The 14850-nt window shown below is 33.8% G+C and overlaps 1 protein-coding gene across 2 annotated transcripts in view; it reads right to left on the bottom strand.

The window, feature by feature from the left end:
- The window catches only part of LRRC74B (leucine rich repeat containing 74B), a 346726-nt gene that overhangs the window by 120418 nt on the left and 211458 nt on the right, over positions 1 to 14850 (bottom strand). The window lies entirely within an intron of this gene.

Genomic DNA, 14850 nt, shown 5'->3' on the forward strand with positions numbered 1-14850 from the left:
TATATGCTTTATTAATATTATTATCAATCTTCTGCAACATATCATAATACTGTCTCTGCCCTTCCTCTACTGAAAATAACAAATCTTCTGTAATTTTCTGGTTAATACCTTCAATTTTACTAGATAGAATTTTCATTTCCATTTCATTTTCTCTAATAATGGCTTTTAATATTTCAAACCCACAATTGTCAAAAATTTCTAACAATTCCTGGTGAAAAATACTTCCTTCCTTCACTTTATTAGGATATTTCACCACCCTCAAGCCTTTAGTCACAATTTTTAAACGTAAACATTCCCTCAAGTATGCATTCTCCATATCATAATTTTTGTATTGAAAAAAAACATCATCTAACAATTTTATATTATAGTCAAACTTCATTTCATAATCTCCCTCATGCTGTGAGGGTAATTTAAAGTCCTTAAAATAATATTGCTTTTGAAAAAAAACTTTTAAAATCAATTTTGTGGCTCTCACCAGTCTCTTTGTGTCCATTACTATTATTTGTCCTTTCGTTGTTAGAGCCAGCACCCACAGCGTTTTCTGACCTAAAAAACGTTGGTACATCCGAAATGATATCACCATTAGTAACGCTTGCATGAGATTTCTGTATTCTGTTACGCCCGTTAGCAAAAGAGACTCCTTTCGCGCCATTCTCGTGCTTCGACCTAGTGAGCATTTCCTGGTTCCCTGAAACACCAGGAGATGATGTCAGAAAGGGCTGACTTGCAGGAGTCAGCAGCTCAATAAGCTGCGATAACTGGTTCGAAAGCATGTCAAACTTGTCAGATTCCTCGCCCCTCCGCTGAGGAGCTTGACTGGAATTTGGAGTCTCTTCAGATTCCATATAGACAACAACACAAACCAAAAAGAATCACTGTTCCAATGTCCACCAAAACACCAAAAATACAGAACAGATGGAAGAGGCACAAATCCGTAATCCACACGAATTCCTTTATTAAAACGACTCTTCAGTCCAATAAAATGCAGAAACAATAAGTTTGACTATACAGTCCACTAACGTGATTACACCAGCACTGTGTTTTTGTTTAAACCACTTCATCAGATGGAGACAAATGCATTCCTACACAAAAAACACTCCTTATATATTCATCAAAATAATTAAACAATTAGTTAATTAAAGGGAACAAGATACTTAAACATTTAAAGGGGTAAGACTTACATATATTATAATGGATTCCCCCCACACTGACCTGATACATTAATGGATTAATAAATTAATATTATTATCAAAATTTAATAAAAACTTTATAATAACTTAATCTAATAAAACAAACTAAATTCTTTAATACAACCAGCAACAGCATTACAGCTTGTGATATCCTATACTACCAACACTTTATAATGTAAACTGATTTTAATACACATTTAAAATAAGATAAATATAGAAAAAAATAATAAATAAAAAACATAAAATGAAAACACTTAAAGCTTAGCTGATCTCAGCTTGAGTACAGGTGCTAAAGAAATGGCATCATTTAGACCTGGAGGTTTATTCGCCTCCAAGGAAAGCTGCCACAATAGCTCTTTATACTCAATCGAAGTTTCCCATAGCCCACCTCTTACATCCTTTTCCACTACTTCCAACACAAAGAAGCTAAATTTAGCTTCCTGGCAAATTAATTTATGTCGGTATAAAGCATTATTAGTACATTTTATTTTTATCTCATAGTAATGCTCATAAATTCTATTTTTTAACTTTCTTTCCGATTTCCCTATATAAAATGCATCACAATGATCACACAAACCTAAATAAACTATCCCAGAGGTGTGACAATTCGCAAAATATTTGCTCTGGATCAGTCTGTCCCTGCTCTCTAAAAAAATTGTTTGCTTAGTACAAATAAATGGGCATTGGGAACACCTTCCACATTTAATGGTTCCTAATTTCCCTTCCTTAACTTCTTTCATACCATATTTTCCCTCCAGAATAGTCTTTAAGCTTTTTCCCCTTCTATATGTACATTTCAAAGGTTCTTCAAAGATACATTTCAAATATGAAATCTGACCAAACCTACACCATTCTTCCTCCAAAATCTTCCTAATTCTAGGTGCACTACCATTATAATCAACTACAAAATTGCCTGTACCCTCACTGTTAAGCTTTGTAGATTTCATCTCATTCAAGACAAAATTTGAACCCAAAATGGGTTTAAATTTGTCATATCTACCTTCCCTAACTTCTCTTTCTATAGGCTCAATAAGATCTTTAGGGTAGCCTCGATCCATAAACATATTATGCAAAATCTTACATTCATCCTCAAAATCACTCTTCCTTGATGTCATACGGCTACCCCTCACATATTGTTCCTTAACAAAACCTTTTTTCTGATGGTAAGGGTGAGCACTATTAAAAGCCAAATAAGAATTCGAAAATGTTGGCTTTCTAAAAATCTTATAATAAAAACAACCCTCACTTTTGCCTATAGTAATATCCAAATAATTAAAAAATTCTTTATCCTTATTATAAGTAAATTTTAAAAAATCAGTGGACTCTGAGATATACTTAATAAATTCTAAAAATTCATCCATCGTGCCCACCCATAAAAAGCACATATCATCCAAGAAACGCTTGTGAAATTTCCAATTATGGGCAAATTTTGAATTAATAATAAATTTTTCTTCCCAAGCTGTTAAAATAATATTAACATATGTGGGGGCACAACTTGCACCCATCCCTACTCCCTGAATTTGCTTAAAAAATTCTCCCTCATAATGAATAAAGTTGTTGTTTAAAACTAATTCCATAAAAACTAGGATCAAATAAAATTCATTATTATTAAATTTACCATAATTTATCGGGGCTTCTTCAAACCACATCATCCCCTCATTATGGGGTATAGATGAAAAAAGGTCCACAATATCAATAGTTATAAAAGTAATATTGTCATCATACAAATCCTGAGTTATACTACGCAAAAGGTCCCAAGAGTCTTTAACAGTCCCCTGGCCTCCCATAGATAAAGACTTTAGCTTTACATCCAACCATCTTGCCAGTGGTGCAGTAACTGAGCCCTCCGAAGCAACAATAGGTCTCAAAGGGGGGTCTTCCAATTCTTTATGTACTTTTGGTATCCCAAAAATAGAGGGGACCTTGGGTTTCTCAACGTGAAGGTATTTAAAAGTTTCAACATCAATAGAGCGTTCCATAAGCAAGTCATTTAAAACCACATATATTTGTTTATTACCTATATTAATCTCATTTAAAGAGGCTCTGACATATTTGTCTAAATCATCCAAAATTTCCACCATCTTAGCTTCATATAAAATATTATTCATAATAACAGAACCTCCACCTTTATCTGGTTTCATAACTCTCACTGTAGTGTCCTCCCTAAATTCCTTTAATAACCCATATTCTTCCTTAGTAAGGTTATATGTAATATTGCTCCTTGGGAGCTCAGCTCTAAGTCTACTCTCCATTAAGGCCTCAAAATTTCTTAATTGTGGGTGTAAAGGTGGGTTGAACAAACTTTTGCTTTTCAAAACCTCACATTTCTCCCCAGTACTAGCATGTCCCTGAAAAAACAGTTCTAAATTTTTCTTTCTTAAAAATAACTTGACGTCAATCAACACCTTACTAATATCCGCCTTCGTGTTAGGAACAAATTTAAGACCTTTTGATAGTAACGAAAAATGTGCTTTATTTAATTCATATTTACTATAATTGTAAATAGTATAACCCTGATATTTATTGATGCAGCCTTGGGAAAAAATAAAATCTGTGTTGATACAATTGCTAAACATATGTTCTTCTATCAATTCCACTGCTGAAATCTCTTGTTGCTGCTGTTGTAGTTGTTGTTCTGCATGCTCCTTGCCCCTATTTCTCCCCCATACTGGTAGTGTTTTTGCTGGTAATTTCTTATTCTCTCTGACCTCCTTAAAGGGGGGTATTCATTCAAATTATTCAGATCACCTACTTCATCTTCTCCATTTGATACAAAGTGCTCATTCCCTCTCCTATCCATACCAAAATCATTATGGTTTCTGTACGAAAAATATCTTGGTTTGGGATAACACACTTTGTCCTTATATTCTTTAATGTCTCTATCTAACTTCCTACTTTTCCTAATATATGCTTTATTAATATTATTATCAATCTTCTGCAACATATCGTAATACTGTCTCTGCCCTTCCTCTACTGAAAATAACAAATCTTCTGTCATTTTCTGGTTAATACCTTCAATTTTACTAGATAGAATTTTGATTCATTCATTCATTCATTCATTTTACATAACCTAAAGATCTTATTGAGCCTATAGAAAGAGAAGTTAGGGAAGGTAGATATGACAAATTTAAACCCATTTTGGGTTCAAGTTTTGTCTTGAATGAACTGAAATCTACAAAGCTTAACAGTGAGGGTACAGGCAATTTTGTAGTTGATTACAATGGTAGTGCACCTAGAATTAGGAAGATTTTGGAGGAAGAATGGTGTAGGTTTGGTCAGATTTTGGATTTGAAATGTATCTTTGAAGAACCTTTGAAATGTACATATAGAAGGGGCAAAAGCTTAAAGACTATTCTGGAGGGTAAATATGATATGAAAAAAGTTAAGGAAGGGAAATTAGGAACCTTTAAATGTGGAAGGTGTTCCCAATGCCCATTTATTTGTACTACGCAAACAATTTTTTTAGAGAGCAGGGACAGACTGATCCAGCGCAAATATTTTGCGAATTGTCACACCTCTGGGATAGTTTATTTAGGTTTGTGTGATCATTGTGATGCATTTTATATAGGGAAATCAGAAAGAAAGTTAAAAAAATAGAATTTATGAGCATTACTATGAGATAAAAATAAAATGTACTAATAATGCTTTATACCGACATAAATTAATTTGCCAGGAAGCTAAATTTAGCTTCTTTGTGTTGGAAGTAGTGGAAAAGGATGTAAGAGGTGGGCTATGGGAAACTTCGATTGAGTATAAAGAGCTGTTGTGACAGCTTTCCTTGGAGGCGAATAAACCTCCAGGTCTAAATGATGCCATCTCTTTAGCACCTGTACTCAAGCTGAGATCAGCTAAGCTTTAAGTGTTTTCATTTTATGTTTTTTATTTATTATTTTTTCTATATTTATCTTATTTTAAATGTGTATTAAAATCAGTTTACATTATAAAGTGTTGGTAGTATAGGATACCACAAGCTGTAATGCTTTTGCTGGTTGTATTAAAGAATTTAGTTTGTTTTGTTAGATTAAGTTATTATAAAGTTTTTATTAAATTTTGATAATAATATTAATTTATTAATCCATTAATGTATCAGGTCAGTGTGGGGGGAATCCATTATAATATATTTTAATGTATGTGTTGTATGCATTATAAGTCTTACCCCTTTAAATGTTTAAGTATCTTGCTCCCTTTAATTAACTAATTGTTTAATTATTTTGATGAATATATAAGGAGTGGTTTTTGTGTAGGTATGCATTTGTCTCGATCTGATGAAGTGGTTTAAACGAAAATGCAGTGCTGGTGTAATCGCGTTAGTGGACTGTATAGTCAAACTTATTGTTTCTGCGTTTTATTGGACTGAAGAGTCGTTTTAATAAAGGAATTTGTGTGGATTACGGATTTGTGCCTCTTCCATCTGTTCTGTATTTTTGGCGTTTTGGTGAACATTGTAACAGTGATTCTTTTTGGCTTGTGTTGTTGTCTATATGGAATCTGAAGAGGCTACAAATTCTAGGCAAGCTCCTCAGCGGAGGGGCGAGGAATCTGACAAGTTTGACATGTTTTCGAACGAGTTATCGCAGCTTATTGAGCTGCTGACTCCTGCAAGTCAGCCCTTTCTGACATCATCTCCTGGTGTTCCAGGGAACCAGGAAATACTCACTAGGTCGAAGCACGAGAATGGCCTGAAAGGAGTCTCTTTCGCTAACGGGCGTAACAGAACACAGAAATCTCATGCAAGCGTTACTAATGGTGATATCAGTTCGGATGTACCAATGTTTTTTAGGTCAGAAAACGCTGTGGGTGCTGGCTCTAACAACGAAAGGACAAATAATAGTAATGGACACAAAGAGACTGGTGAGAGTCGCAAAATTGATTTTAAACATTTTTTCAAAAGCAATATTGTTTTAAGGACTTTAAATTACCCTCACAGCATGAGGGAGATTATGAAATGAAGTTTGACTATAATATAAAATTGTTAGATGATGTTTTTTTTCAATACAAAAATTATGATATGGAGAATGCATACCTGAGGGAATGTTTACGTTTAAAAATTGTGCCTAAAGGCTTGAGGGTGGTGAAATATCCTAATAAAGTGAAGGAAGGAAGTATTTTTCACCAGGAATTGTTAAAAATTTTTGGTAATTATGGGTTTGAAATATTAAAAGCCATTATTAGAGAAAATGAAAGGGAAATGAAAATTCTATCTAGTAAAATTGAAGGTATTAACCAGAAAATTACAGAATATTTGTTATTTTCAGTAGAGGAAGGGCAGAGACAGTATTACGATATGTTGCAGAAGATTGATAATAATATTAATAAAGCATATATTAGGAAAAGTAGGAAGTTAGATAGAGACATTAAAGAATATAAGGACAAAGTGTGTTATCCCAAACCAAGACATTTTTCGTACAGAAACCATAATGATTTTGGTACGAATAGGAGAGGGAATGAGCACTTTGTATCAAATGGAGAAGATGAAGTAGGTGATCTGAATAATTTGAATGAATACCCCCTTTTAAGGAGGTCAGAGAGAATAAGAAATTACCAGCAAAAAACCTACCAGTATGGGGGGTATATATGGGCAAGGGGCATGCAGAACAACAACTACAACAGCAGCAACAAGAGATTTCAGCAGTGGAATTGATAGAAGAACATATGTTTAGCAATTGTATCAACACAGATTTAATTTTTTCCCAAGGCTGCATCAGTAAATATCAGGGTTATACTATTTACAACTATAGTAAATATGAATTAAATAAAGCACATTTTTCATTACTATCAAAAGGTCTTAAATTTGTTCCTAACACGAAGGCGGATATTAGTAAGGTGTTGATTGACGTCAAATTATTTTTAAGAAAGAAAATGTTTGAACTGTTTTTTCAGGGACATGCTAGTACTGGGGAGAAATGTGAGGTTTTGAAAGGGAAAAGTTTGTTCAACCCACCTTTACACCCACAATTAAGAAATTTTGAGGCCTTAATGAAGAGTAGACTTAGAGCTGAGCTCCCAAGGAACAATATTACATATAACCTTACTAAGGAAGAATATGGGTTATTAAAGGAATTTAGGGAGGACATTACAGTGAGAGTTATGAAACCAGATAAAGGTGGAGGTTCTGTTATTATGGATAATATTTTATATGAAGCTAAGATGATGGAAATTTTAGATGACTTAGACAAATATGTCAGAGCCTCTTTAAATGAGATTAATATAGGTAATAAAAAAATATATGTGGTTTTAAATGACTTGCTTATGGAACGCTCTATTGATGTTGAAACTTTTAAATACCTTCACATTAAGAAACCTAAGGTCCCCTCTATTTTTGGGATACCAAAAGTACATAAAGACTTGGAAGACCCTCCTTTGACACCTATTGTTGCTTCGGAGGGCTCAGTTACTGCACCACTGGCGAGATGGTTGGATGTAAAGCTAAAGTCTTTATCTATGGGAGGCCAGGGGACTGTTAAAGACTCTTGGGACCTTTTGCGTAGTATAACTCAGGATTTGTATGATGACAATATTACTTTTATAACAATTGCTATAGTGGACCTTTTTTCATCTATACCCCGTAATGAGGGGATGATGTGGTTTGAAGAAGCCCTGATAAATTATGGTAAATTTAATAATAATGAATTTTATTTGATCCTAGTTTTTATGGAATTAGTTTTAAACAACAACTTTATTCATTATGAGGGAGAATTTTTTAAACAGATTCAGGGAGTAGGGATGGGTGCAAGATGTGCCCCCACATATGTTAATATTATTTTAACAGCTTGGGAAGAAAAATTTATTATTAATTCAAAATTTGCCCATAATTGGAAATTTTACAAGCGTTTATTGGATGATATGTGCTTTTTATGGGTGGGCATGATGGATGAATTTTTAGAATTTTTTAAGTATATCTCAGAGTCCACTGATTTTTTAAAATTTACTTATAATAAGGATAAAGAATTTTTTAATTATTTGGATATTACTATAGGCAAAAGTGAGGGTTGTTTTTATTATAAGATTTTTAGAAAGCCAACATTTTCGAATTCTTATTTGGCTTTTAATAGTGCTCACCCTTACCATCAGAAAAAAGGTATTGTTAAGGGACAATATGTGAGGGGTAGCCATATGACATCAAGGGAGAGGATTTTGAAAATGAATGTAAGATTTTGCATAATATGTTTATGGATCGAGGCTACCCTAAAGATCTTATTGAGCCTATAGAAAGAGAAGTTAGGGAAGGTAGATATGACAAATTTAAACCCATTTTGGGTTCAAATTTTGTCTTGAATGAAATGAAATCTACAAAGCTTAACAGTGAGGGTACAGCCAATTTTGTAGTTGATTATAATGGTAGTGCACCTAGAATTAGGAAGATTTTGGAGGAAGAATGGTGTAGGTTTGGTCAGATTTCGGATTTGAAATGTATCTTTGAAGAACCTTTGAAATGTACATATAGAAGGGGAAAAAGCTTAAAGACTATTCTGGAGGGTAAATATGGTATGAAAAAAGTTAAGGAAGGGAAATTAGGAACCTTTAAATGTGGAAGGTGTTCCCAATGCCCATTTATTTGTACTAAGCAAACATTTTTTTTTAGAGAGCAGGGACAGACTGATCCAGAGCAAATATTTTGCGAATTGTCACACCTCTGGGATAGTTTATTTAGGTTTGTGTGATCATTGTGATGCATTTTATATAGAGAAATCGGAAAAAAAGTTAAAAAATAGAATTTATGAGCATTGCTATGAGATAAAAATAAAATGTACTAATAATGCTTTATACCGACATAAATTAATTTGCCAGGAAGCTAAATTTAGCTTCTTTGTGTTGGAAGTAGTGGAAAAGGATGTAAGAGGTGGGCTATGGGAAACTTCGATTGAGTATAAAGAGCTGTTGTGGCAGCTTTCATTGGAGGCGAATAAACCTCCAGGTCTAAATGATGCCATCTCTTTAGCACCTGTACTCAAGCTGAGATCAGCTAAGCTTTAAGTGTTTTCATTTTATGTTTTTTATTTATTATTTTTTCTATATTTATCTTATTTTAAATGTGTATTAAAATCAGTTTACATTATAAAGTGTTGGTAGTATAGGATACCACAAGCTGTAATGCTTTTGCTGGTTGTATTAAAGAATTTAGTTTGTTTTGTTAGATTAAGTTATTATAAAGTTTTTATTAAATTTTGATAATAATATTAATTTATTAATCCATTAATGTATCAGGTCAGTGTGGGTGGAATCCATTATAATATATTTTAATGTATGTGTTGTATGCATTATAAGTCTTACCCCTTTAAATGTTTAAGTATCTTGCTCCCTTTAATTAACTAATTGTTTAATTATTTTGATGAATATATAAGGAGTGGTTTTTGTGTAGGTATGCATTTGTCTCCATCTGATGAAGTGGTTTAAACAAAAATGCAGTGCTAGTGTAATCGTGTTAGTGGACTGTATAGTCAAACTTATTGTTTCTGCGTTTTATTGGACTGAAGAGTCGTTTTAATAAAGGAATTTGTGTGGATTACGGATTTGTGCCTCTTCCATCTGTTCTGTATTTTTGGCGTTTTGGTGAACATTGTAACAGTGATTCTTTTTGGCTTGTGTTGTTGTCTATATGGAATCTGAAGAGGCTACAAATTCTAGGCAAGCTCCTCAGCGGAGGGGCGAGGAATCTGACAAGTTTGACATGTTTTCGAACGAGTTATCGCAGCTTATTGAGCTGCTGACTCCTGCAAGTCAGCCCTTTCTGACATCATCTCCTGGTGTTCCAGGGAACCAGGAAATACTCACTAGGTCGAAGCACGAGAATGGCCTGAAAGGAGTCTCTTTCGCTAACGGGCATAACAGAACACAGAAATCTCATGCAAGCATTACTAATGGTGATATCAGTTCGGATGTACCAACGTTTTTTAGGTCAGAAAACGCTGTGGGTGCTGGCTCTAACAACGAAAGGACAAATAATAGTAATGGACACAAAGAGACTGGTGAGAGTCGCAAAATTGATTTTAAACGTTTTTTCAAAAGCGATATTGTTTTAAGGACTTTAAATTACCCTCACAGCATGAGGGAGATTATGAAATGAAGTTTGACTATAATATAAAATTGTTAGATGATGTTTTTTTTCAATACAAAAATTATGATATGGAGAATGCATACCTGAGGGAATGTTTACGTTTAAAAATTGTGCCTAAAGGCTTGAGGGTGGTAAAATATCCTAATAAAGTGAAGGAAGGAAGTATTTTTCACCAGGAATTGTTAAGAATTTTTGGTAATTGTGGGTTTGAAATATTAAAAGCCATTATTAGAGAAAATGAAAGGGAAATGAAAATTCTATCTAGTAAAATTGAAGGTATTAACCAGAAAATTACAGAATATTTGTTATTTTCAGTAGAGGAAGGGCAGAGACAGTATTACGATATGTTGCAGAAGATTGATAATAATATTAATAAAGCATATATTAGGAAAAGTAGGAAGTTAGATAGAGACATTAAAGAATATAAGGACAAAGTGTGTTATCCCAAACCAAGACATTTTTCGTACAGAAACCATAATGATTTTGGTATGGATAGGAGAGGGAATGAGCACTTTGTATCAAATGGAGAAGATGAAGTAGGTGATCTGAATAATTTGAATGAATACCCCCCTTTAAGGAGGTCAGAGAGAATAAGAAATTACCAGCAAAAAACCTACCAGTATGGGGGGTATATATGGGCAAGGGGCATGCAGAACAACAACTACAACAGCAGCAACAAGAGATTTCAGCAGTGGAATTGATAGAAGAACATATGTTTAGCAATTGTATCAACACAGATTTAATTTTTTCCCAAGGCTGCATCAGTAAATATCAGGGTTATACTATTTACAATTATAGTAAATATGAATTAAATAAAGCACATTTTTCATTACTATCAAAAGGTCTTAAATTTGTTCCTAACACGAAGGCGGATATTAGTAAGGTGTTGATTGACGTCAAATTATTTTTAAGAAAGAAAATTTTTGAACTGTTTTTTCAGGGACATGCTAGTACTGGGGAGAAATGTGAGGTTTTGAAAGGGAAAAGTTTGTTCAACCCACCTTTACACCGACAATTAAGAAATTTTGAGGCCTTAATGAAGAGTAGACTTAGAGCTGAGCTCCCAAGGAACAATATTACATATAACCTTACTAAGGAAGAATATGGGTTATTAAAGGAATTTAGGGAGGACATTACAGTGAGAGTTATGAAACCAGATAAAGGTGGAGGTTCTGTTATTATGGATAATATTTTATATGAAGCTAAGATGATGGAAATTTTAGATGATTTAGACAAATATGTCAGAGCCTCTTTAAATGAGATTAATATAGGTAATAAAAAAATATATGTGGTTTTAAATGACTTGCTTATGGAACGCTCTATTGATGTTGAAACTTTTAAATACCTTCACATTAAGAAACCTAAGGTCCCCTCTATTTTTGGGATACCAAAAGTACATAAAGACTTGGAAGACCCTCCTTTGACACCTATTGTTGCTTCGGGGGGCTCAGTTACTGCACCACTGGCGAGATGGTTGGATGTAAAGCTAAAGTCTTTATCTATGGGAGGCCAGGGGACTGTTAAAGACTCTTGGAACCTTTTGCGTAGTATAACTCAGGATTTGTATGATGACAATATTACTTTTATAACAATTGCTATAGTGGACCTTTTTTCATCTATACCCCGTAATGAGGGGATGATGTGGTTTGAAGAAGCCCTGATAAATTATGGTAAATTTAATAATAATGAATTTTATTTGATCCTAGTTTTTATGGAATTAGTTTTAAACAACAACTTTATTCATTATGAGGGAGAATTTTTTAAACAGATTCAGGGAGTAGGGATGGGTGCAAGATGTGCCCCCACATATGTTAATATTATTTTAACAGCTTGGGAAGAAAAATTTATTATTAATTCAAAATTTGGCCATAATTGGAAATTTTACAAGCGTTTATTGGATGATATGTGCTTTTTATGGGTGGGCACGATGGATGAATTTTTAGAATTTTTTAAGTATATCTCAGAGTCCACTGATTTTTTAAAATTTACTTATAATAAGGATAAAGAATTTTTTAATTATTTGGATATTACTATAGGCAAAAGTGAGGGTTGTTTTTATTATAAGATTTTTAGAAAGCCAACATTTTCGAATTCTTATTTGGCTTTTAATAGTGCTCACCCTTACCATCAGAAAAAAGGTATTGTTAAGGGACAATATGTGAGGGGTAGCCATATGACATCAAGGGAGAGTGATTTTGAGGATGAATGTAAGATTTTGCATAATATGTTTATGGATCGAGGCTACCCTAAAGATCTTATTGAGCCTATAGAAAGAGAAGTTAGGGAAGGTAGATATGACAAATTTAAACCCATTTTGGGTTCAAATTTTGTCTTGAATGAAATGAAATCTACAAAGCTTAACAGTGAGGGTACAGGCAATTTTGTAGTTGATTATAATGGTAGTGCACCTAGAATTAGGAAGATTTTGGAGGAAGAATGGTGTAGGTTTGGTCAGATTTCGGATTTGAAATGTATCTTTGAAGAACCTTTGAAATGTACATATAGAAGGGGAACAAGCTTAAAGACTATTCTGGAGGGTAAATATGGTATGAAAAAAGTTAAGGAAGGGAAATTAGGAACCTTTAAATGTGGAAGGCGTTACCAATGCCCATTTATTTGTACTAAGCAAACATTTTTTTTTAGAGAGCAGGGACAGACTGATCCAGAGCAAATATTTTGCGAATTGTCACACCTCTGGGATAGTTTATTTAGGTTTGTGTGATCATTGTGATGCATTTTATATAGAGAAATCGGAAAAAAAGTTAAAAAATAGAATTTATGAGCATTACTATGAGATAAAAATAAAATGTACTAATAATGCTTTATACCGACATAAATTAATTTGCCAGGAAGCTAAATTTAGCTTCTTTGTGTTGGAAGTAGTGGAAAAGGATGTAAGAGGTGGGCTATGGGAAACTTCGATTGAGTATAAAGAGCTGTTGTGGCAGCTTTCCTTGGAGGCGAATAAACCTCCAGGTCTAAATGATGCCATCTCTTTAGCACCTGTACTCAAGCTGAGATCAGCTAAGCTTTAAGTGTTTTAATTTTATGTTTTTTATTTATTATTTTTTTCTATATTTATCTTATTTTAAATGTGTATTAAAATCAGTTTACATTATAAAGTGTTGGTAGTATAGGATACCACAAGCTGTAATGCTTTTGCTGGTTGTATTAAAGAATTTAGTTTGTTTTATTAGATTAAGTTATTATAAAGTTTTTATTAAATTTTGATAATAATATTAATTAATCCATTAATGTATCAGGTCAGTGTGGGTGGAATCCATTATAATATATTTTAATGTATGTGTTGTATGCATTATAAGTCTTACCCCTTTAAATGTTTAAGTATCTTGTTCCCTTTAATTAACTAATTGTTTAATTATTTTGATGAATATATAACGAGTGTTTTTTGTATAGGTATGCATTTGTCTCCATCTGATGAAGTGGTTTAAATGAAAACGCAGTGCTGGTGTAATCGCGTTAGTGGACTGTATAGCCAAACTTATTGTTTCTGTGTTTTATTGGACTGAAAAGTCGTTTTAATAAAGGAATTCGTGTGGATTAGGGATTTGTGCCTCTTCCATCTGTTCTGTACTTTTGGTGTTATGATCCATACTTCCTTGTAGGTGCTCACAGAGTGCATTTGTAAAGGTTTCTGCATCTTGGTCAGCATTATCCTTTAGCGTGGGGCTGTGAAATTTACCACCTCTGTCTTAAGTAAGGTGAAGTTTGCTTTGGAAAAGTTTTTTACTGTGGTTTTCTTAGTTGGGGTGGTAGTGGGGTGTGGACATCCAGAGTGATTAGTTTATGGTCTGATCTAACCAGAGATGGGTTGACCTCTGGTGTGGAACACCTGTTGCCTATGTTGGTGATGACCAGGTCCAATATGTTTTCACCTCTGGTAGGGGAGTTTACCAGCTGATCCATGGCGTTTAACACAGTTTTGGGGGGTTTGGAAGTTGGCCTAATGATTAAGACATTTACCTTAGAGACACAAAGTACAGGGTTTGAATCTCACCTTTAAGAAGCATGACTAGGCTTAAAAAAAGGCCCCTTGTGGTCATTAGCTTAGAATCATCTATGAACTATGAACCAAAACTCATATACTGTAACCACATAATGCATAGCTAGGTTTGTGGTACATTAATTATGTGTTTGTTCCTTACTTGTAATATCTAGTGACATGGGTTCAAATCACACCTATGTAGATATGATCTATAAAAATTGTTAAATGGATTAGTAGATGTGCTGATGTTTTTAGCCCATATGGATTATGTATTCAGACATGTTTACCAGAGTTCTTTGGAATGGCTTCCCCTCATCTGAAGCAGAGTTCCTCCGTAACCCAATTTAAGTGTAATTTGGACAACTGGATGGAGAACAGGAAATTCTTCCTTGGTCTCTAATGGACAGATGCAGTCTGTAAATGGTTCATATCCCCGGCCCTGCGTGTAAATGTTTCATCTCCCAAGCCCCTGCTTGCACTAATCAAGGGTACCAGAACTTGTCAGTGATTTGTGATCCATGGCTAGGCTTACAAAGGCCCTAGTGATCATTAGCCTAGTACACACCTATGAACCTATGTCCTATAAATAACCCACAGCT

This window comes from Protopterus annectens, chromosome 4.part0, assembly GCF_019279795.1.
Source record: "Protopterus annectens isolate FY-2018-M chromosome 4.part0, PAN1.0, whole genome shotgun sequence".
Lineage (NCBI taxonomy): Eukaryota > Metazoa > Chordata > Ceratodontiformes > Protopteridae > Protopterus > Protopterus annectens.